The sequence below is a fragment of the Chiloscyllium plagiosum genome, unplaced genomic scaffold, assembly GCF_037043375.1.
Source record: "Chiloscyllium plagiosum isolate Xiang-an unplaced genomic scaffold, Cpla_swu_hap1 HiC_scaffold_1, whole genome shotgun sequence".
Classification (NCBI taxonomy): domain Eukaryota; kingdom Metazoa; phylum Chordata; class Chondrichthyes; order Orectolobiformes; family Hemiscylliidae; genus Chiloscyllium; species Chiloscyllium plagiosum.
In genome coordinates this window covers 179,999,889-180,023,503 of record NW_028270139.1, presented here as the reverse complement: position 1 = coordinate 180,023,503, position 23,615 = coordinate 179,999,889, and positions in this window count along the sequence as shown.

The window sequence follows — 23,615 nt, the reverse complement described above, 5'->3', positions numbered from 1 at the left end:
GCGTACCCTGATTGGGGCATACCGTGATTGGAGCGTACCCTGATTGGGGCGTACCGTGATTGGGGCGTACCGTGATTGGGGCGTACCGTGATTGGAGCGTAGCGTTATTGGGGCGGACTGTGATTGGGGCGTACCCTGATTGGGGTGTAGCGTGATTGGAGCGTACCCTGATTGGGGCGTACCGTGATTGGGGCGTACCCTGATTGGAGCGTACCGTGATTGGGGCGTACCGTGATTGGAGCGTACCCTGATTGGGGCGTACCATGATTGGGGCGTACCCTGATTGGGGCGTACCGTGATTGGGGCGTACCATGATTGGGGCGTACCGTGATTGGAGCGTACCCTGATTGGGGCGTACCGTGATTGGGGCGTACCGTGATTGGGGCGTACCGTGATTGGGGCGTACCGTGATTGGGGCGTACCCTGAATGGGGCGTACCGTGATTGGAGCGTACCCTGAATGGGGCGTACCGTGATTGGAGCGTACCGTGATTTGGGCGTACCCTGATTGGAGCGTACCGTGATTGGAGCGTACCCTGATTGGGGCGTACCCTGATTGGGGCGTACCGTGATTGGGGTGTACCGTGATTGGGGCGTACCGTGATTGGGGCGTACCGTGATTGGGGCGTACCCTGATTGGAGCGTACCGTGATTGGAGCGTACCCTGATTGGGGCGTACCGTGATTGGAGCGTACCCTGATTGGGGCGTAGCGTGATTGGAGCGTACCCTGATTGGGGCGTACCGTGATTGGGGCGTACCCAGATTGGGGCGTACCGTGATTGGGGCGTACCCAGATTGGGGCGTACCCTGATTGGAGCGTACCGTAATTGGAGCGTACCCTGATTGGGCGTACCCAGATTGGGGCGTACCGTGATTGGGGCGTACCGTTATTGGGCCGTACCGTGATTGGAGCGACGCGTGATTGGGGCGTACCCTGAGTGGGGCGTAACGTGATTGGGGCGTAGCGTGATCGGGGCGTACCGTGATTGGAGCGTACCCTGATTGGGGCGTACCACGATTGGAGCGTACCGTGATTGGGGCGTACCGTGATTGGCGCGTACCGTGATTGGGGCGTACCATGATTGGGGCGTAACGTGATTGGGGCGTACCCTGAATGGGGCGTACCGTGATTGGAGCGTACCGTGATTGGGGCGTACCCTGATTGGGGCATACCGTGATTGGAGCGTACCCTGATTGGGGCGTACCGTGATTGGGGCGTACCGTGATTGGGGCGTACCGTGATTGGAGCGTAGCGTTATTGGGGCGTACTGTGATTGGGGCGTACCCTGATTGGGGTGTAGCGTGATTGGAGCGTACCCTGATTGGGGCGTACCGTGATTGGGGCGTACCCTGATTGGAGCGTACCCTGATTGGGGCGTACCGTGATTGGGGCGTACCGTGATTCTAGCGTACCCTGATTGGGGCGTACCATGATTGGGGCGTACCCTGATTGGGGCGTACCGTGATTGGGGCGTACCATGATTGGGGCGTACCGTGATTGGAGCGTACCCTGATTGGGGCGTACCGTGATTGGGGCGTACCCTGATTGGGGCGTACCGTGATTGGGGCGTACCGTGATTGGGGCGTACCCTGAATGGGGCGTACCGTGATTAGTGCGTACCGTGATTGGGGCGTACCGTGATTGGGGCGTACCGTGATTGGAGCGTACACTGATTGGAGCGTACCCTGATTGGAGCGTACCGTGATTGGGGCGTACCGTGATTGGGGCGTACCGTGATTGGGGCGTACCCTGATTGGAGCGTACCCTGATTGGAGCGTACCGTGATTGGGGCGTACCCTGATTGGGGCGTACCCAGACTGGGGCGTACCGTGATTGGGGCGTACCGTGATTGGGGCGTACCGTGATTGGAGCGTCCCGTGATTGGAGCGTACCCTGATTGGGGCGTACCCTGATTGGAGCGTACCCGGAGTGGGGCGTACCCTGATTGGAGCGTACCCTGAGTGGGGCGTACCATGAGTGGTGCGAAGCGTGATTGGGGCGTACCCTGATTGGGGGGTACCATGATTGGGGCGAAGCGTGATTGGGGCGTACCCTGATTGGGGCGTACCATGAGTGGGGCGAAGCGTGATTGGGGCGTACCGTGATTGGGGCGAAGCGTGATTGGGGCGTAACCTGATTGGGGCGTACCATGAGTGGGGCGAAGCGTCATTGGGGCGTACCCTGATTGGGGCGAAGCGTGATTGGGGCGTAACCTGATTGGGGCGTACCATGAGTGGGGCGAAGCGTGATTGGGGCGTACCCTGATTGGGGCGTACCATGAGTGGGGCGAAGCGTGATTGGGGCGTACCGTGATTGGGGCGTACCGTGATTGGGGCGTACCCTGATTGGGGCGTACCCTGATTGGGGCGTATCGTGATTGGAGCGTCACCTGATCGGGGCGTACCCTGATTGGGGCGTACCGTGATTGGAGCGTACCGTGATTGGAGCGTACCATGATTGGGGCGTACCATGATTGGGGCGTACCATGATTGGGGCGTACCGTGATTGGAGCGTACCGTGATTGGGGCGTACCCTGATTGGGGCGTACCGTGATTGGAGCGTACCCTGATTCGGGCGTACCGTGATTGGAGCGTACCGTGATTGGAGCGTACCGTGATTGGGGCGTACCCTGATTGGAGCGTACCGTGATTGGGGCGTACCGTGATTGGAGCGTACCGTGATTGGGGCGTACCCTGATTGGGGCGTACCGTGATTGGAGCGTACCCTGATTGGGGCGTACAGTGATTGGGGCGTACCGTGATTGGGGCGTACTGTGATTGGAGCGTACCCTGATTGGAGCGTACCGTGATTGGGGCGTACCGTGATTGGAGCGTACCCTGAATGGGGCGTACCGTGATTGGAGCGTACCGTGATTGGGGCGTACCGTGATTGGAGCGTACCGTGATTGGAGCGTACCCTGATTGGAGCGTACCGTGATTGGGGCGTACCGTGATTGGAGCGTACCCTGAATGGGGCGTACCGTGATTGGAGCGTACCGTGATTGGTGCGTACCCTGGTTGGAGCGTACCCTGATTGGGGCGTACCGTGATTGGAGCGTACGCTGATTGGGGCGTACAGTGATTGGGGCGTACCGTGATTGGGGCGTACTGTGATTGGAGCGTACCCTGATTGGAGCGTACCGTGATTGGGGCGTACCGTGATTGGAGCGTACCCTGAATGGGGCGTACCGTGATTGGAGCGTACCCTGATTGGGGCGTACAGTGATTGGGGCGTACCGTGATTGGGCGTACTGTGATTGGAGCGTACCCTGATTGGAGCGTACCGTGATTGGGGCGTACCGTGATTGGAGCGTACCCTGAATGGGGCGTACCGTGATTGGAGCGTACCGTGATTGGGGCGTACCCTGATTGGAGCGTACCGTGATTGGGGCGTACCGTGATTGGAGCGTACCCTGAATGGGGCGTACCGTGATTGGAGTGTAGCGTGATTGGGGCGAACCGTGATTGGGGCGTACCGTGATTGGGGCGAAGCGTGATTGGGGCGTACCGTGATTGGGGCATACCGTGATTGGGGCGTACCCTGATTGGGGCGTACCCTGATTGGAGCGTACCCTGAATGGGGCGTACCCTGATTGGGGCGTACCATGATTGGAGCGTACCCTGATGGGGGCGTACCATGATTGGGGCGTACCGTGATTGGAGCGTACCCTGAATGGGGCGTACCGTGATTGGAGCGTACCGTGATTGGGGCGTACCCTGATTGGGGCGTACCGTGATTGGAGCGTACCCTGATTGGGGCGTACCCTGATTGGGGCGTACCCTGATTGGGGCGTACTGTGATTGGGGCGTACCCTGATTGGGGCGTACCATGATTGTGGCGTACCGTGATTGGGGCGTACCGTGATTGGAGCGTACCCTGATTGGGGCGTACCGTGATTGGGGCGTACCCTGATTGGGGCGTACCGTGATTGGGGCGTACCGTAATTGGGGCGTACCCTGATTGGAGCGTACCCTGATTGGAGCGTAGCGTGATTGGGGCGTACCCTGATTGGGGCGTACCCTGATTGGAGCGTACCCTGATTGGAGCGTAGCGTGATTGGGGCATACCGTGATTGGGGCGTACCGTGATTGGAGCGTACCGTGATTGGAGCGTACCCTGATTGGGGCGAAGCGTGATTGGGGCGTACCGTGATTGGAGCGTACCGTGATTGGAGCGTACCGTGATTGGAGCGTACCCTGAATGGGGCGTACCGTGATTGGAGCGTACCGTGATTTGGGCGTAACCTGATTGGAGCGTACCGTGATTGGAGCGTACCCTGATTGGGGCGTACCCTGATTGGGGCGTACCGTGATTGGGGTGTACCGTGATTGGGGCGTACCGTGATTGGGGCGTACCGTGATTGGGGCGTACCCTGATTGGAGCGTACCGTGATTGGAGCGTACCCTGATTGGGGCGTACCGTGATTGGAGCGTACCGTGATTGGAGCGTACCCTGATTGGAGCGTACCCTGAGTGGGGCGTACCGTGATTGGGGCGTACCCTGATTGGAGCGTACCGTGATTGGAGCGTACCCTGATTGGGGCGTACCGTGATTGGAGCGTACCGTGATTGGAGCGTACCCTGATTGGGGCGTACCCTGAGTGGGGCGTACCGTGATTGGGGCGTACCCAGATTGGGGCGTACCGTGATTGGGGCGTACCCAGATTGGGGCGTACCCTGATTGGAGCGTACCGTAATTGGAGCGTACCCTTATTGGGCGTACCCAGATTGGGGCGTACCGTGATTGGGGCGTACCGTTATTGGGCCGTACCGTGATTGGAGCGACGCGTGATTGGAGCGTACCCTGAGTGGGGCGTAACGTGATTGGAGCGTAGCGTGATTGGGGCGTACCGTGATTGGGGCGTACCGTGATTGGGGCGTACCCTGAGTGGGGCGTAACGTGATTGGGGCGTACCGTGATTGGAGCGTACCCTGATTGGGGCGTACCACGATTGGAGCGTACCGTGATTGGGGCGTACCGTGATTGGGGCGTACCCTGAGTGGGGCGTAGCGTGATTGGGGCGTACCGTGATTGGAGCGTACCCTGATTGGGGCGTACCACGATTGGAGCGTACCGTGATTGGGGCGTACCGTGATTGGGGCGTACCGTGATTGGGGCGTACCATGATTGGGGCGTAACGTGATTGCGGGGTACCCTGAATGGGGTGTACCATTATTGGGGCGTACCATGATTGGGGCGTACCCTGAATGGGGCGTACCGTGATTGGAGCGTACCGTGATTGGGGCGTACCCTGATTGGGGCATACCGTGATTGGAGCGTACCCTGATTGGGGCGTACCGTGATTGGGGCGTACCGTGATTGGGGCGTACCGTGATTGGAGCGTAGCGTTATTGGGGCGTACTGTGATTGGGGCGTACCCTGATTGGGGTGTACCGTGATTGGAGCGTACCCTGATTGGGGCGTACCGTGATTGGGGCGTACCCTGATTGGAGCGTACCCTGATTGGGGCGTACCGTGATTGGGGCGTACCGTGATTGGAGCGTACCCTGATTGGGGCGTACCATGATTGGGGCGTACCCTGATTGGGGCGTACCGTGATTGGGGCGTGCCATGATTGGGGCGTACCGTGATTGGAGCGTACCCTGATTGGGGCGTACCGTGATTGGGGCGTACCCTGATTGGGGCGTACCGTGATTGGGGCGTACCGTGATTGGGGCGTACCCTGAATGGGGCGTACCGTGATTAGTGCGTACCGTGATTGGGGCGTACCGTGATTGGAGCGTACACTGATTGGAGCGTACCCTGATTGGAGCGTACCGTGATTGGGGCGTACCGTGATTGGGGCGTACCGTGATTGGGGCGTACCCTGATTGGAGCGTACCCTGATTGGGGCGTACCGTGATTGGGGCGTACCCTGATTGGGGCGTACCCAGATTGGGGCGTACCGTGATTGGGGCGTACCGTGATTGGGGCATAGCGTGATTGGGGAGTACCCTGATTGGAGCGTACCGTGATTGGAGCGTACCCTGATTGGGGCGTAGCCTGAGTGACGCGTACACTGATTGGGGCGTACCGTGATTGGGGCGTAGCGTGATTGGAGCGTCCCGTGATTGGAGCGTACCCTGATTGGGGCGTACCCTGATTGGAGCGTACCCGGAGTGGGGCGTACCCTGATTGGAGCGTACCCTGAGTGGGGTGTACCCTGATTGGGGCGTACCATGATTGGGGCGTACCGTTATTGGGGCGTACAGTGATTGGAGAGTAGCGTGATTGGGGCGTACCATGAGTGGGGCGAAGCGTGATTGGGGCGTACCCTGATTGGGGCGTACCATGAGTGGGGCGAAGCGTGATTGGGGCGTACCCTGATTGGGGCGTACCATGAGTGGGGCGAAGCGTGATTGGGGCGTACCGTGATTGGGGCGTACCCTGATTGGGGCGAAGCGTGATTGGGGCGTACCCTGATTGGGGCGTACCCTGATTGGGGCGTATCGTAATTGGAGCGTCACCTGATCGGGGCGTACCCTGATTGGGGCGTACCACGATTGGAGCGTACCGTTATTGGTGCGTACCGTGATTGGAGCGTACCGTGATTGGAGCGTACCCTGAATGGGGCGTACCGTGATTGGAGCGTACCGTGATTGGGGCGTACCCTGATTGGAGCGTACCGTGATTGGGGCGTACCGTGATTGGAGCGTACCGTGATTGGGGCGTACCCTGATTGGGGCGTACCGTGATTGGAGCGTACCCTGATTGGGGCGTACAGTGATTGGAGCGTACCCTGATTGGAGCGTACCGTGATTCGGGCGTATCGTGATTGGAGCGTACCCTGAATGGGGCGTACCGTGATTGGAGCGTACCGTGATTGGGGCGTACCGTGATTGGAGCGTACCGTGATTGGGCCGTACCCTGATTGGGGCGTACCGTGATTGGAGCGTACCCTGATTGGGGCGTACAGTGATTGGGGCGTACCGTGATTGGGGCGTACTGTGATTGGAGCGTACCCTGATTGGAGCGTACCGTGTTTGGGGCGTACCGTGATTGGAGCGTACCCTGAATGGGGCGTACCGTGATTGGAGTGTAGCGTGATTGGGGCGAACCGTGATTGGGGCGTACCGTGATTGGGGCGAAGCGTGATTGGGGCGTACCGTGATTGGGGCGTACCCTGATTGGGGCGAAGCGTGATTGGGGCGTACCCTGATTGGAGCGTACCCTGAATGGGGCGTACCCTGATTGGGGCGTACCCTGATTGGGGCGTACCCTGATTGGGGCGTACTGTGATTGGGGCGTACCCTGATTGGGGCGTACCATGATTGTGGCGTACCGTGATTGGGGCGTACCGTGATTGGAGCGTACCCTGATTGGGGCGTACCGTGATTGGGGCGTACCCTGATTGGGGCGTACCGTGATTGGGGCGTACCGTGATTGGAGCATACCCTGATTGGGGCGTACCATGATTGGGGCGTACCGTGATTGGGGCGTACCGTGATTGGAGCGTACCCTGATTGGGGCGTACCGTGATTGGGGCGTACCGTGATTGGGGCGTACCCTGATTGGGGCGTACCGTGATTGGAGTGTAACCTGATTGGAGCGTACCCTGATTGTGGCGTACCGTGATTGGGGCGTACCCTGATTGGGGCGTAGCGTGATTGGGGCGTACCGTGATTGGAGCGTAGCGTGATTGGGGCGTACCGTGATTGGGGCGTACCCTGATTGGGGCGTAGCGTGATTGGGGCGTACCCTGATTGGAGCATACCCTGAGTGAGGCGTACCGTGATTGGGGCGTAGCGTGATTGGAGCGTACCCTGATCGGGGCGTACCCTGAGTGGGGCGTAGCGTGATTGGGGCGTACCCTGATTGGAGCGTACCGTGATTGGGGCGTAGCGTGATTGGAGCGTACCCTGATTGGAGCGTACCCTGATTGGGGCGTACCGTGATTGGGGCGTACCGTGATTGGGGCGTAGCGTGATTGGGGCATACCGTGATTGGGGCGTACCCTGAGTGGGGCGTACCCTGAGTGGGGCGTACCGTGATTGGGGCGTAGCGTGATTGGAGCGTACCCTGATTGGAGCGTACCCTGATTGGGGCGTACCCTGAGTGGGGCGTACCGTGATTGGGGCGTAGCGTGATTGGGGCGTATCGTGATTGGGGCGTACCGTGATTGGGGCGTAGCGTGATTGGGGCGTACCCTGATTGGGGCGTAGCGTGATTGGGGCGTACCGTGATTGGGGCGTACCCTGATTGGGGCGTAGCGTGATTGCGGCGTACCCTGATTGGGGCGTACCCTGATTGGGGCGTACCCTGATTGGGGCGTAGCGTGATTGGGGCGTATCGTGATTGGGGCGTACCGTGATTGGGGCGTACCCTGATTGGGGCGAAGCGTGATTGGAGCGTACCCTGATCGGGGCGTACCCTGATTGGGGCGTACCCTGATTGGGGCGAAGCGTGTTTGGAGCGTACCCTGATCGGGGCGTATCCTGATTGGGGCGTACCCTGATTGGAGCGTACCCTGATTGGAGCGTACCCTGATTGGGGCGTACCGTGATTGGGGCGTAGCGTGATTGGGGCGTACCGTGATTGGGGCGTACCGTGATTGGAGCGTACCCTGATTGGAGTGTACCCTGATTTGGGCGTACCCTGATTGGGGTGTAGCCTGATTGGGGCGTACCGTGATTGGAGCGTAGCGTGATGGGGGCGTACTGTGATTGGGGCGTACCCTGATTGGGTCGTAGCGTGATTGGAGCGTACCCTGATTGGGGCGAAGCGTGATTGGGGCGTACCCTGATTGGGGCGTACCCTAATTGGGGCGTAGCGTGATTGGAGCGTACCCTGATTGGAGCGTACCGTGATTGGAGCGTACCGTGATTGGGGCGTACTGTGATTGGAGCGTACCCTGATTGGAGCGTACTGTGATTGGAGCGTACCGTGATTGGGGCGTACCGTGATTGGAGCGTACCGTGATTGGAGCGTACCGTGATTGGGGCGTACCGTGATTGGAGCGTACCCTGAATGGGGCGTACCGTGATTGGAGCGTACCGTGATTGGGGCGTACTGTGATTGGGGCGTACCCTGATTGGGGCGTACCATGATTGGGGCGTACCGTGATTGGGGCGTACGGTGATTGGGGCGTACCGTGATTGGGGCGTACCCTGAATGGGGCGTACCGTGATTGGGGTGTACCATGATTGGAGCGTACCGTGATTGGGGCGTACCGTGGTTGGAGCGTACCGTGATTGGTGCGTACCGTGATTGGGGCGTATCGTGATTGGGGCGTACCGTGATTGGAGCGTACCGTGATTGGGGCGTACCGTGATTGGGGCGTATTGTGATTGGGGCGTACCCTGATTGGGGCGTACCGTGATTGGGGCGTACCATGATTGGAGCGTACCATGATTGGGGCGTATTGTGATTGGAGCGTACCCTGATTGGGGCGTACCGTGATTGGGGCGTACCGTGATTGGGGCGTACCGTGATTGGGGCGTACCGTGATTGGGGCGTACCCAGATTGGGGCATACCCTGAGTGGGGCGTACACTGATTGGGGCGTACCGTGATTGTGGCGTACCGTTATTGGGCCGTACCGTGATTGGAGCGACGCGTGATTGGGGCGTACCCTGAGTGGGGCGTAACGTGATTGGGGCGTAGCGTGATTGGGGCGTACCGTGATTGGGACGAAGCGTGATTGGAGCGTACCCTGATCGGGGCGTACCCTGATTGGGGCGTACCACGATTGGAGCGTACCGTGATTGGGGCGTACCGTGATTGGGGCGTACCATGATTGGGGCGTAACGTGATTGGGGCATACCCTGAATGGGGCGTACCGTGATTGGGGCGTACCCTGATTGGGGCGTACCGTGATTGGAGCGTACCGTGATTGGAGCGTAGCGTGAGTGGGGCGTACCGTGATTGGAGCGTACCCTGATTGGGGCGTACCCTGATTGGGGCGTACCATGATTGGGGCGTACCGTGATTGGAGCGTAACCTGATTGGGGCGTACCGTGATTGGGGCGTACTGTGATTGGGGCGTACCCTGATTGGGGCGTAGCGTGATTGGAGCGTACCCTGATTGGGGCGTACCCTAATTGGGGCGTAGCGTGATTGGAGCGTACCCTGATTGGGGCGTACCCTGATTGGGGCGTACCGTGATTGGGGCGTACCCTGATTGGAGCGTACCGTGATTGGGTCGTACCGTGATTGTAGCGTACCCTGATTGGGGCGTACCATGATTGGGGCGTACCGTTATTGGGGCGTACCGTGATTGGGGCGTACCCTGATTGGGGCGTAGCGTGATTGGGGCGTACCCTGATTGGTGCGTACCGTTATTGGGGCGTACCGTGATTGTGGCGTACCGTGATTGGGGCGTATCCTGATTGGGGCGTAGCCTGATTGGGGCGTACCGTGATTGGGGCGTACCGTGATTGGGGCGTAGCGTGATTGGGGCGTACCCTGATTGGGGCGTAGCGTGATTGGAGCGTACCCAGATTGGGGCGTACCCTGATTGGGGTGTAGCCTGATTGGGGTGTACCCTGATTGGGGCGTACCCTGATTGGGGCCTAGCGTGATTGGAGCGTACCCAGATTGGGACGTACCTTGATTGGGGTGTAGCCTGATTAGGGTGTACCCTGATTGGAGCGGAGCGTGATTGGAGCGTACCCAGATTGGGGCGTACCCTGATTGGGGCGTACCCTGATTGGGGCGTAGCCTGATTGGGGCGTACCGTGATTGGAGCGTAGCGTGATTGGAGCGTACCGTGATTGGAGCGTAGCGTGATTGGAGCGTACCCTGATTGGGGCGTACCCTGAGTGGGGCGTACCGTGATTGGGGCGTACCCTGATTGGGGCGTACCGTGATTGGGGCGTACTGTGATTGGGGCGTACCCTGATTGGGGCGTACCGTGATTGGGGCGTACCGTGATTGGGGCGTACCCTGAGTGGGGCGTACCCTGATTGGGGCGTACCGTGATTGGAGCGTACCCTGATTGGGGCGTAGCGTGATTGGGTCGTACCGTGATTGGAGCGTACCGTGATTGGAGCGTACCCTGAGTGGGGCGTACACTGATTGGGGCGTACCGTGATTGGGGCGTACCGTTATTGGGCCGTACCGTGATTGGAGCGACGCGTGATTGGGGCGTACCCTGAGTGGGGCGTAACGTGATTGGGGCGTAGCGTGATTGGGGCGTACCGTGATTGGGGCGTACCGTGATTGGGGCGTACCGTGAGTGGGGCGTAGCGTGACTGGAGCGTACCGTGATTGGGGCGTACCGTGATTGGGGCGTACCCTGATCGGGGCGTACCCTGATTGGGGCGTACCACGATTGGAGCGTACCGTGATTGGGGCGTACCGTGATTGGGGCGTACCATGATTGGGGCGTAACGTGATTGGGGCATACCCTGAATGGGGCGTACCGTGATTGGGGCGTACCCTGATTGGGGCGTACCGTGATTGGAGCGTACCGTGATTGGAGCGTAGCGTGAGTGGGGCGTACCGTCATTGGAGCGTACCCTGATTGGGGCGTACCCTGATTGGGGCGTACCCTGATTGGGGCGTACCGTGATTGGAGCGTAACCTGATTGGGGCGTACCGTGATTGGGGCGTACTGTGATTGGGCGTACCCTGATTGGGTCGTAGCGTGATTGGAGCGTACCCTGATTGGGGCGTACCCTAATTGGGGCGTAGCGTGATTGGAGCGTACCCTGATTGGGGCGTACCCTGATTGGGGCGTACCGTGATTGGGGCGTACCCTGATTGGAGCGTACCGTGATTGGGTCGTACCGTGATTGGAGCGTACCCTGATTGGGGCGTACCATGATTGGGGCGTACCGTTATTGGGGCGTACCGTGATTGGGGAGTACCCTGATTGGGGCGTAGCGTGATTGGGGCGTACCCTGATTGGGGCGTAACGTGATTGGAGCGTCGCGTGATTGGGGTGTACCGTGATTGGGGCGTAGCGTGATTGGGGCGTACCCTAATTGGGGCGTAGCGTGATTGGAGCGTACCCTGATTGGGGCGTACCCTGATTGGGGCGTACCGTGATTGGAGCGTACCCTGATTGGGGCGTACCATGATTGGGGCGTACCGTTATTGGGGCGTACCGTGATTGGGGAGTACCCTGATTGGGGCGTAGCGTGATTGGGGCGTACCCTGATTGGGGCGTAACGTGATTGGAGCGTCGCGTGATTGGGGTGTACCGTGATTGGGGCGTACCGTGATTGGGGCGTACCGTGATTGGGGCGTACCCTGATTGGAGCGTACCGTGATTGGAGCGTACCCTGATTGGGGCGTACCCTGATTGGAGCGTACCGTAATTGGAGCGTACCCTGATTGGGCGTACCCAGATTGGGGCGTACCGTGATTGGGGCGTACCGTTATTGGGCCGTACCGTGATTGGAGCGACGCGTGATTGGGGCGTACCCTGAGTGGGGCGTAACGTGATTGGGGCGTAGCGTGATCGGGGCGTACCGTGATTGGAGCGTACCCTGATTGGGGCGTACCACGATTGGAGCGTACCGTGATTGGGGCGTACCGTGATTGGCGCGTACCGTGATTGGGGCGTACCATGATTGGGGCGTAACGTGATTGGGGCGTACCCTGAATGGGGCGTACCGTGATTGGAGCGTACCGTGATTGGGGCGTACCCTGATTGGGGCATACCGTGATTGGAGCGTACCCTGATTGGGGCGTACCGTGATTGGGGCGTACCGTGATTGGGGCGTACCGTGATTGGAGCGTAGCGTTATTGGGGCGTACTGTGATTGGGGCGTACCCTGATTGGGGTGTAGCGTGATTGGAGCGTACCCTGATTGGGGCGTACCGTGATTGGGGCGTACCCTGATTGGAGCGTACCCTGATTGGGGCGTACCGTGATTGGGGCGTACCGTGATTGGAGCGTACCCTGATTGGGGCGTACCATGATTGGGGCGTACCCTGATTGGGGCGTACCGTGATTGGGGCGTACCATGATTGGGGCGTACCGTGATTGGAGCGTACCCTGATTGGGGCGTACCGTGATTGGGGCGTACCCTGATTGGGGCGTACCGTGATTGGGGCGTACCGTGATTATTGCGTACCGTGATTGGGGCGTACCGTGATTGGGGCGTACCGTGATTGGAGCGTACACTGATTGGAGCGTACCGTGATTGGAGCGTACCGTGATTGGGGCGTACCGTGATTGGGGCGTACCGTGATTGGGGCGTACCCTGATTGGAGCGTACCCTGATTGGAGCGTACCGTGATTGGGGCATACCCTGATTGGGGCGTACCCAGACTGGGGCGTACCGTGATTGGGGCGTACCGTGATTGGGGCGTACCGTGATTGGGGCATAGCGTGATTGGGGAGTACCCTGATTGGAGCGTACCGTGATTGGAGCGTACCCTGATTGGGGCGTACCCTGAGTGACGCGTACACTGATTGGGGCGTACCGTGATTGGGGCGTAGCGTGATTGGAGCGTCCCGTGATTGGAGCGTACCCTGATTGGGGCGTACCCTGATTGGAGCGTACCCGGAGTGGGGCGTACCCTGATTGGAGCGTACCCTGAGTGGGGCGTACCATGAGTGGGGCGAAGCGTGATTGGGGCGTACCCTGATTGGGGGGTACCATGATTGGGGCGAAGCGTGATTGGGGCGTACCCTGATTGGGGCGTACCATGAGTGGGGCGAAGCGTGATTGGGGCGTACCGTGATTGGGGCGAAGCGTGATTGGGGCGTAATCTGATTGGGGCGTACCATGAGTGGGGCGAAGCGTCATTGGGGCGTACCCTGATTGGGGCGAAGCGTGATTGGGGCGTACCCTGATTGGGGCGTACCCTGATTGGGGCGTATCGTGATTGGAGCGTCACCTGATCGGGGCGTACCCTGATTGGGGCGTACCACGATTGGAGCGTACCCTGATTGGAGCGTACCGTGATTGGAGCGTACCGTGATTGGAGCGTACCATGATTGGGGCGTACCATGATTGGGGCGTACCGTGATTGGAGCGTACCCTGAATGGGGCGTACCGTGATTGGAGCGTACCGTGATTGGGGCGTACCCTGATTGGAGCGTACCGTGATTGGGGCGTACCCTGATTGGGGCGTACCGTGATTGGAGCGTACCCTGAATGGGGCGTACCGTGATTGGAGCGTACCGTGATTGGGGCGTACCCTGATTGGAGCGTACCGTGATTGGGGCGTACCGTGATTGGAGCGTACCGTGATTGGGGCGTACCCTGATTGGGGCGTACCGTGATTGGAGCGTACCCTGATTGGGGCGTACAGTGATTGGGACGTACCGTGATTGGGGCGTACTGTGATTGGAGCGTACCCTGATTGGAGCGTACCGTGATTGGGGCGTACCGTGATTGGAGCGTACCCTGAATGGGGCGTACCGTGATTGGAGCGTACCGTGATTGGGGCGTACCGTGATTGGAGCGTACCGTGATTGGAGCGTACCCTGATTGGAGCGTACCGTGATTGGGGCGTACCGTGATTGGAGCGTACCCTGAATGGGGCGTACCGTGATTGGAGCGTACCGTGATTGGTGCGTACCCTGGTTGGAGCGTACCCTGATTGGGGCGTACCGTGATTGGAGCGTACGCTGATTGGGGCGTACAGTGATTGGGGCGTACCGTGATTGGGGCGTACTGTGATTGGAGCGTACCCTGATTGGAGCGTACCGTGATTGGGGCGTACCGTGATTGGAGCGTACCCTGAATGGGGCGTACCGTGATTGGAGCGTACCGTGATTTGGGCGTACCCTGATTGGAGCGTACCGTGATTGGGGCGTACCGTGATTGGAGCGTACCCTGAATGGGGCGTACCGTGATTGGAGTGTAGCGTGATTGGGGCGAACCGTGATTGGGGCGTACCGTGATTGGGGCGAAGCGTGATTGGGGCGTACCGTGATTGGGGCATACCGTGATTGGGGCGTACCCTGATTGGGGCGTACCCTGATTGGAGCGTACCCTGAATGGGGCGTACCCTGATTGGGGTGTACCATGATTGGAGCGTACCCTGATGGGGGCGTACCATGATTGGGGCGTACCGTGATTGGAGCGTACCCTGAATGGGGCGTACCGTGATTGGAGCGTACCGTGATTGGGGCGTACCCTGATTGGGGCGTACCGTGATTGGAGCGTACCCTGATTGGAGCGTACCGTGATTGGGGCGTACCGTGATTGGGGCGTACCGTGATTGGGGCGTACCCTGATTGGGGCGTACCGTGATTGGAGCGTACCCTGATTGGGGCGTACCCTGATTGGGGCGTACCCTGATTGGGGCGTACTGTGATTGGGGCGTACCCTGATTGGGGCGTACCATGATTGTGGCGTACCGTGATTGGGGCGTACCGTGATTGGAGCGTACCCTGATTGGGGCGTACCGTGATTGGGGCGTACCCTGATTGGGGCGTACCGTGATTGGGGCGTACCGTAATTGGGGCGTACCCTGATTGGAGCGTACGCTGATTGGAGCGTAGCGTGATTGGGGCGTACCCTGATTGGGGCGTACCCTGATTGGAGCGTACCCTGATTGGAGCGTAGCGTGATTGGGGCATACCGTGATTGGGGCGTACCGTGATTGGAGCGTACCGTGATTGGAGCGTACCCTGATTGGGGCGAAGCGTGATTGGGGCGTACCCTGATTGGGGCGAAGCGTGATTGGGGCGTACCGTGATTGGAGCGTACCGTGATTGGAGCGTACCGTGATTGGAGCGTACCCTGAATGGGGCGTACCGTGATTGGAGCGTACCGTGATTTGGGCGTAACCTGATTGGAGCGTACCGTGATTGGAGCGTACCCTGATTGGGGCGTACCCTGATTGGGGCGTACCGTGATTGGGGTGTACCGTGATTGGGGCGTACCGTGATTGGGGCGTACCGTGATTGGGGCGTACCCTGATTGGAGCGTACCGTGATTGGAGCGTACCCTGATTGGGGCGTACCGTGATTGGAGCGTACCGTGATTGGAGCGTACCCTGATTGGGGCGTACCGTGATTGGGGCGTACCCAGATTGGGGCGTACCGTGATTGGGGCGTACCCAGATTGGGGCGTACCCTGATTGGAGCGTACCGTAATTGCAGCGTACCCTTATTGGGCGTACCCAGATTGGGGCGTACCGTGATTGGGGCGTACCGTTATTGGGCCGTACCGTGATTGGAGCGACGCGTGATTGGAGCGTACCCTGAGTGGGGCGTAACGTGATTGGAGCGTAGCGTGATTGGGGCGTACCGTGATTGGGGCGTACCGTGATTGGGGCGTACCCTGAGTGGGGCGTAACGTGATTGGAGCGTAGCGTGATTGGGGCGTAGCGTGATTGGGGCGTACCGTGATTGGAGCGTACCCTGATTGGGGCGTACCACGATTGGAGCGTACCGTGATTGGGGCGTACCGTGATTGGGGCGTACCGTGATTGGGGCGTACCATGATTGGGGCGTAACGTGATTGCGGGGTACCCTGAATGGGGTGTACCATTATTGGGGCGTACCATGATTGGGGCGTACCCTGAATGGGGCGTACCGTGATTGGAGCGTACCGTGATTGGGGCGTACCCTGATTGGGGCATACCGTGATTGGAGCGTACCCTGATTGGGGCGTACCGTGATTGGGGCGTACCGTGATTGGGGCGTACCGTGATTGGAGCGTAGCGTTATTGGGGCGTACTGTGATTGGGGCGTACCCTGATTGGGGTGTACCGTGATTGGAGCGTACCCTGATTGGGGCGTACCGTGATTGGGGCGTACCCTGATTGGAGCGTACCCTGATTGGGGCGTACCGTGATTGGGGCGTACCGTGATTGGAGCGTACCCTGATTGGGGCATACCATGATTGGGGCGTACCCTGATTGGGGCGTACCGTGATTGGGGCGTACCATGATTGGGGCGTACCGTGATTGGAGCGTACCCTGATTGGGGCGTACCGTGATTGGGGCGTACCCTGATTGGGGCGTACCATGATTGGGGCGTACCGTGATTGGGGCGTACCCTGAATGGGGCGTACCGTGATTAGTGCGTACCGTGATTGGGGCGTACCGTGATTGGGGCGTACCGTGATTGGAGCGTACACTGATTGGAGCGTACCCTGATTGGAGCGTACCGTGATTGGGGCGTACCGTGATTGGGGCGTACCGTGATTGGGGCGTACCCTGATTGGAGCGTACCCTGATTGGGGCGTACCGTGATTGGGGCGTACCCTGATTGGGGCGTACCCAGATTGGGGCGTACCGTGATTGGGGCGTACCGTGATTGGGGCGTACCGTGATTGGGGCATAGCGTGATTGGGGAGTACCCTGATTGGAGCGTACTGTGATTGGAGCGTACCCTGATTGGGGCGTACCCTGAGTGACGCGTACACTGATTGGGGCGTACCGTGATTGGGGCGTAGCGTGATTGGAGCGTCCCGTGATTGGAGCGTACCCTGATTGGGGCGTACCCTGATTGGAGCGTACCCGGAGTGGGGCGTACCCTGATTGGAGCGTACCCTGAGTGGGGTGTACCCTGATTGGGGCGTACCATGATTGGGGCGTACCGTTATTGGGGCGTACAGTGATTGGAGAGTAGCGTGATTGGGGCGTACCATGAGTGGGGCGAAGCGTGATTGGGGCGTACCCTGATTGGGGGGTACCATGATTGGGGCGAAGCGTGATTGGGGCGTAACCTGATTGGGGCGTACCATGAGTGGGGCGAAGCGTGATTGGGGCGTACCCTGATTGGGGCGTACCATGAGTGGGGCGAAGCGTGATTGGGGCGTACCGTGATTGGGGCGTACCCTGATTGGGGCGAAGCGTGATTGGGGCGTACCCTGATTGGGGCGTACCCTGATTGGGGCGTACCACGATTGGAGCGTACCGTTATTGGGGCGTACCGTGATTGGAGCGTACCGTGATTGGAGCGTACCATGATTGGGGCGTACCATGATTGGGGCGTACCGTGATTGGAGCGTACCGTGATTGGGGCGTACCCTGATTGGGGCGTACCGTGATTGGAGCGTACCCTGAATGGGGCGTACCGTGATTGGAGCGTACCGTGATTGGGGCGTACCCTGATTGGAGCGTACCGTGATTGGGGCGTACCGTGATTGGAGCGTACCGTGATTGGAGCGTACCCTGATTGGGGCGTACCGTGATTGGAGCGTACCCTGATTGGGGCGTACAGTGATTGGAGCGTACCCTGATTGGAGCGTACCGTGTTTGGGGCGTACCGTGATTGGAGCGTACCCTGAATGGGGCGTACCGTGATTGGAGCGTACCGTGATTGGGGCGTACCGTGATTGGAGCGTACCGTGATTGGGCCGTACCCTGATTGGGGCGTACCGTGATTGGAGCGTACCCTGATTGGGGCGTACAGTGATTGGGGCGTACCGTGATTGGGGCGTACTGTGATTGGAGCGTACCCTGATTGGAGCGTACCGTGATTGGGGCGTACCGTGATTGGAGCGTACCCTGAATGGGGCGTACCGTGATTGGAGCGTACCGTGATTGGGGCGTACCCTGATTGGAGCGTACCGTGATTGGGGCGTACCGTGATTGGAGCGTACCCTGAATGGGGCGTACCGTGATTGGAGTGTAGCGTGATTGGGGCGAACCGTGATTGGGGCGTACCGTGATTGGGGCGAAGCGTGATTGGGGCGTACCGTGATTGGGGCGTACCCTGATTGGGGCGAAGCGTGATTGGGGCGTACCCTGATTGGAGCGTACCCTGAATGGGGCGTACCCTGATTGGGGCGTACCCTGATTGGGGCGTACCCTGATTGGGGCGTACTGTGATTGGGGCGTACCCTGATTGGGGCGTACCATGATTGTGGCGTACCGTGATTGGGGCGTACCGTGATTGGAGCGTACCCTGATTGGGGCGTACCGTGATTGGGGCGTACCCTGATTGGGGCGTACCGTGATTGGGGCGTACCGTGATTGGAGCATACCCTGATTGGGGCGTACCATGATTGGGGCGTACCGTGATTGGGGCGAACCGTGATTGGAGCGTACCCTGATTGGGGCGTACCGTGATTGGGGCGTACCGTGATTGGGGCGTACCCTGATTGGGGCGTACCGTGATTGGAGTGTAACCTGATTGGAGCGTACCCTGATTGTGGCGTACCGTGATTGGGGCGTACCCTGATTGGGGCGTAGCGTGATTGGGGCGTACCGTGATTGGAGCGTAGCGTGATTGGAGCGTACTGTGATTGGGGCGTACCCTGATCGGGGCGTAGCGTGATTGGGGCGTACCGTGATTGGAGCGTACCCTGATTGGGGCGTAGCGTGATTGGGGCGTACCGTGATTGGAGCGTACCCTGATTGGGGCGTACCGTGATTGGGGCGTACCGTGATTGGGGCGTAGCGTGATTGGAGCGTACCCTGATCGGGGCGTACCCTGAGTGGGGTGTAGCGTGATTGGGGCGTACCCTGATTGGAGCGTACCGTGATTGGGGCGTAGCGTGATTGGAGCGTACCCTGATTGGAGCGTACCCTGATTGGGGCGTACCGTGATTGGGGCGTAGCGTGATTGGGGCGTACCGTGATTGGGGCGTAGCGTGATTGGGGCATACCGTGATTGGGGCGTACCCTGAGTGGGGCGTACCCTGAGTGGGGCGTACCGTGATTGGGGCGTAGCGTGATTGGAGCGTACCCTGATTGGAGCGTACCCTGATTGGGGCGTACCCTGAGTGGGGCGTACCGTGATTGGGGCGTAGCGTGATTGGGGCGTATCGTGATTGGGGCGTACCGTGATTGGGGCGTAGCGTGATTGGGGCGTACCGTGATTGGGGCGTAGCGTGATTGGGGCGTACCCTGATTGGGGCGTAGCGTGATTGGGGCGTACCGTGATTGGGGCGTACCCTGATTGGGGCGTAGCGTGATTGGGGCGTACCCTGATTGGGGCGTACCCTGATTGGGGCGTACCCTGATTGGGGCGTAGCGTGATTGGGGCGTATCGTGATTGGGGCGTACCGTGATTGGGGCGTACCCTGATTGGGGCGAAGCGTGATTGGAGCGTACCCTGATCGGGGCGTACCCTGATTGGGGCGTACCCTGATTGGGGCGAAGCGTGTTTGGAGCGTACCCTGATCGGGGCGTATCCTGATTGGGGCGTACCCTGATTGGAGCGTACCCTGATTGGAGCGTACCCTGATTGGGGCGTACCGTGATTGGGGCGTAGCGTGATTGGGGCGTACCGTGATTGGGGCGTACCGTGATTGGAGCGTACCCTGATTGGAGTGTACTCTGATTTGGGCGTACCCTGATTGGGGTGTAGCCTGATTGGGGCGTACCGTGATTGGAGCGTAGCGTGATGGGGGCGTACTGTGATTGGGGCGTACCCTGATTGGGTCGTAGCGTGATTGGAGCGTACCCTGATTGGGGCGAAGCGTGATTGGGGCGTACCCTGATTGGGGCGTACCCTAATTGGGGCGTAGCGTGATTGGAGCGTACCCTGATTGGAGCGTACCGTGATTGGAGCGTACCGTGATTGGGGCGTACTGTGATTGGAGCGTACCCTGATTGGAGCGTACTGTGATTGGAGCGTACCGTGATTGGGGCGTACCGTGATTGGAGCGTACCCTGATTGGGGCGTACCGTGATTGGAGCGTACCGTGATTGGGGCGTACCGTGATTGGAGCGTACCCTGAATGGGGCGTACCGTGATTGGAGCGTACCGTGATTGGGGCGTACTGTGATTGGGGCGTACCCTGATTGGGGCGTACCATGATTGGGGCGTACCGTGATTGGGGCGTACGGTGATTGGGGCGTACCGTGATTGGGGCGTACCCTGAATGGGGCGTACCGTGATTGGGGTGTACCATGATTGGAGCATACCGTGATTGGGGCGTACCGTGGTTGGAGCGTACCGTGATTGGTGCGTACCGTGATTGGGGCGTATCGTGATTGGGGCGTACCGTGATTGGAGCGTACCGTGATTGGGGCGTACCGTGATTGGGGCGTATTGTGATTGGGGCGTACCCTGATTGGGGCGTACCGTGATTGGGGCGTACCGTGATTGGGGCGTACCATGATTGGGGCGTATTGTGATTGGAGCGTACCCTGATTGGGGCGTACCGTGATTGGGGCGTACCGTGATTGGGGCGTACCGTGATTGGGGCGTACCGTGATTGGAGCGTACCCTGATTGGGGCGTACCCAGATTGGGGCATACCCTGAGTGGGGCGTACACTGATTGGGGCGTACCGTGATTGTGGCGTACCGTTATTGGGCCGTACCGTGATTGGAGCGACGCGTGATTGGGGCGTACCCTGAGTGGGGCGTAACGTGATTGGGGCGTAGCGTGATTGGGGCGTACCGTGATTGGGACGAAGCGTGATTGGAGCGTACCCTGATCGGGGCGTACCCTGATTGGGGCGTACCACGATTGGAGCGTACCGTGATTGGGGCGTACCGTGATTGGGGCGTACCATGATTGGGGCGTAACGTGATTGGGGCATACCCTGAATGGGGCGTACCGTGATTGGGGCGTACCCTGATTGGGGCGTACCGTGATTGGAGCGTACCGTGATTGGAGCGTAGCGTGAGTGGGGCGTACCGTGATTGGAGCGTACCCTGATTGGGGCGTACCCTGATTGGGGCGTACCATGATTGGGGCGTACCGTGATTGGAGCGTAACCTGATTGGGGCGTACCGTGATTGGGGCGTACTGTGATTGGGGCGTACCCTGATTGGGGCGTAGCGTGATTGGAGCGTACCCTGATTGGGGCGTACCCTAATTGGGGCGTAGCGTGATTGGAGCGTACCCTGATTGGGGCGTACCCTGATTGGGGCGTACCGTGATTGGGGCGTACCCTGATTGGAGCGTACCGTGATTGGGTCGTACCGTGATTGGAGCGTACCCTGATTGGGGCGTACCATGATTGGGGCGTAACGTGATTGGAGCGTCGCGTGATTGTGGCGTACCGTGATTGGGGCGTATCCTGATTGGGGCGTAGCCTGATTGGGGCGTACCGTGATTGGGGCGTACCGTGATTGGGGCGTAGCGTGATTGGGGCGTACCCTGATTGGGGCGTAGCGTGATTGGAGCGTACCCAGATTGGGGCGTACCGTGATTGGAGCGTCGCGTGATTGGGGCGTACCGTGATTGGGGCGTAACGTGATTGGAGCGTCGCGTGATTGGGGCGTACCGTGATTGGGGCGTACCCTGATTGGGGCGTAGCGTGATTGGGGCGTACCCTGATTGGGGCGTAACGTGATTGGAGCGTCGCGTGATTGTGGCGTACCGTGATTGGGGCGTATCCTGATTGGGGCGTAGCCTGATTGGGGCGTACCGTGATTGGGGCGTACCGTGATTGGGGCGTAGCGTGATTGGGGCGTACCCTGATTGGGGCGTAGCGTGATTGGAGCGTACCCAGATTGGGGCGTACCCTGATTGGGGTGTAGCCTGATTGGGGTGTACCCTGATTGGGGCGTACCCTGATTGGGGCCTAGCGTGATTGGAGCGTACCCAGATTGGGACGTACCTTGATTGGGGTGTAGCCTGATTAGGGTGTACCCTGATTGGGGCGGAGCGTGATTGGAGCGTACCCAGATTGGGGCGTACCCTGATTGGGGCGTACCCTGATTGGGGCGTAGCCTGATTGGGGCGTACCGTGATTGGAGCGTAGCGTGATTGGAGCGTACCCTGATTGGGGCGTACCCTGATTGGGGCGTACCGTGATTGGGGCGTACCCTGATTGGGGCGTACCGTGATTGAGGGCGTACCGTGATTGGGGCGTACCCTGATTGGGGCGTACCGTGATTGGGGCGTACCGTGATTGGGGCGTACCCTGAGTGGGGCGTACCCTGATTGGGGCGTACCGTGATTGGAGCGTACCCTGATTGGGGCGTAGCGTGATTGGGTCGTACCGTGATTGGAGCGTACCGTGATTGGAGCGTACCCTGAGTGGGGCGTACACTGATTGGGGCGTACCGTGATTGGGGCGTACCGTTATTGGGCCGTACCGTGATTGGAGCGACGCGTGATTGGGGCGTACCCTGAGTGGGGCGTAACGTGATTGGGGCGTAGCGTGATTGGGGCGTACCGTGATTGGGGCGTACCGTGATTGGGGCGTACCGTGAGTGGGGCGTAGCGTGACTGGAGCGTACCGTGATTGGGGCGTACCGTGATTGGGGCGTACCCTGATCGGGGCGTACCCTGATTGGGGCGTACCACGATTGGAGCGTACCGTGATTGGGGCGTACCGTGATTGGGGCGTACCATGATTGGGGCGTAACGTGATTGGGGCATACCCTGAATGGGGCGTACCGTGATTGGGGCGTACCCTGATTGGGGCGTACCGTGATTGGAGCGTACCGTGATTGGAGCGTAGCATGAGTGGGGCGTACCGTGATTGGAGCGTACCCTGATTGGGGCGTACCCTGATTGGGGCGTACCCTGATTGGGGCGTACCGTGATTGGAGCGTAACCTGATTGGGGCGTACCGTGATTGGGGCGTACTGTGATTGGGGCGTACCCTGATTGGGTCGTAGCGTGATTGGAGCGTACCCTGATTGGGGCGTACCCTAATTGGGGCGTAGCGTGATTGGAGCGTACCCTGATTGGGGCGTACCCTGATTGGGGCGTACCGTGATTGGGGCGTACCCTGATTGGAGCGTACCGTGATTGGGTCGTACCGTGATTGGAGCGTACCCTGATTGGGGCGTACCATGATTGGGGCGTACCGTTATTGGGGCGTACCGTGATTGGGGAGT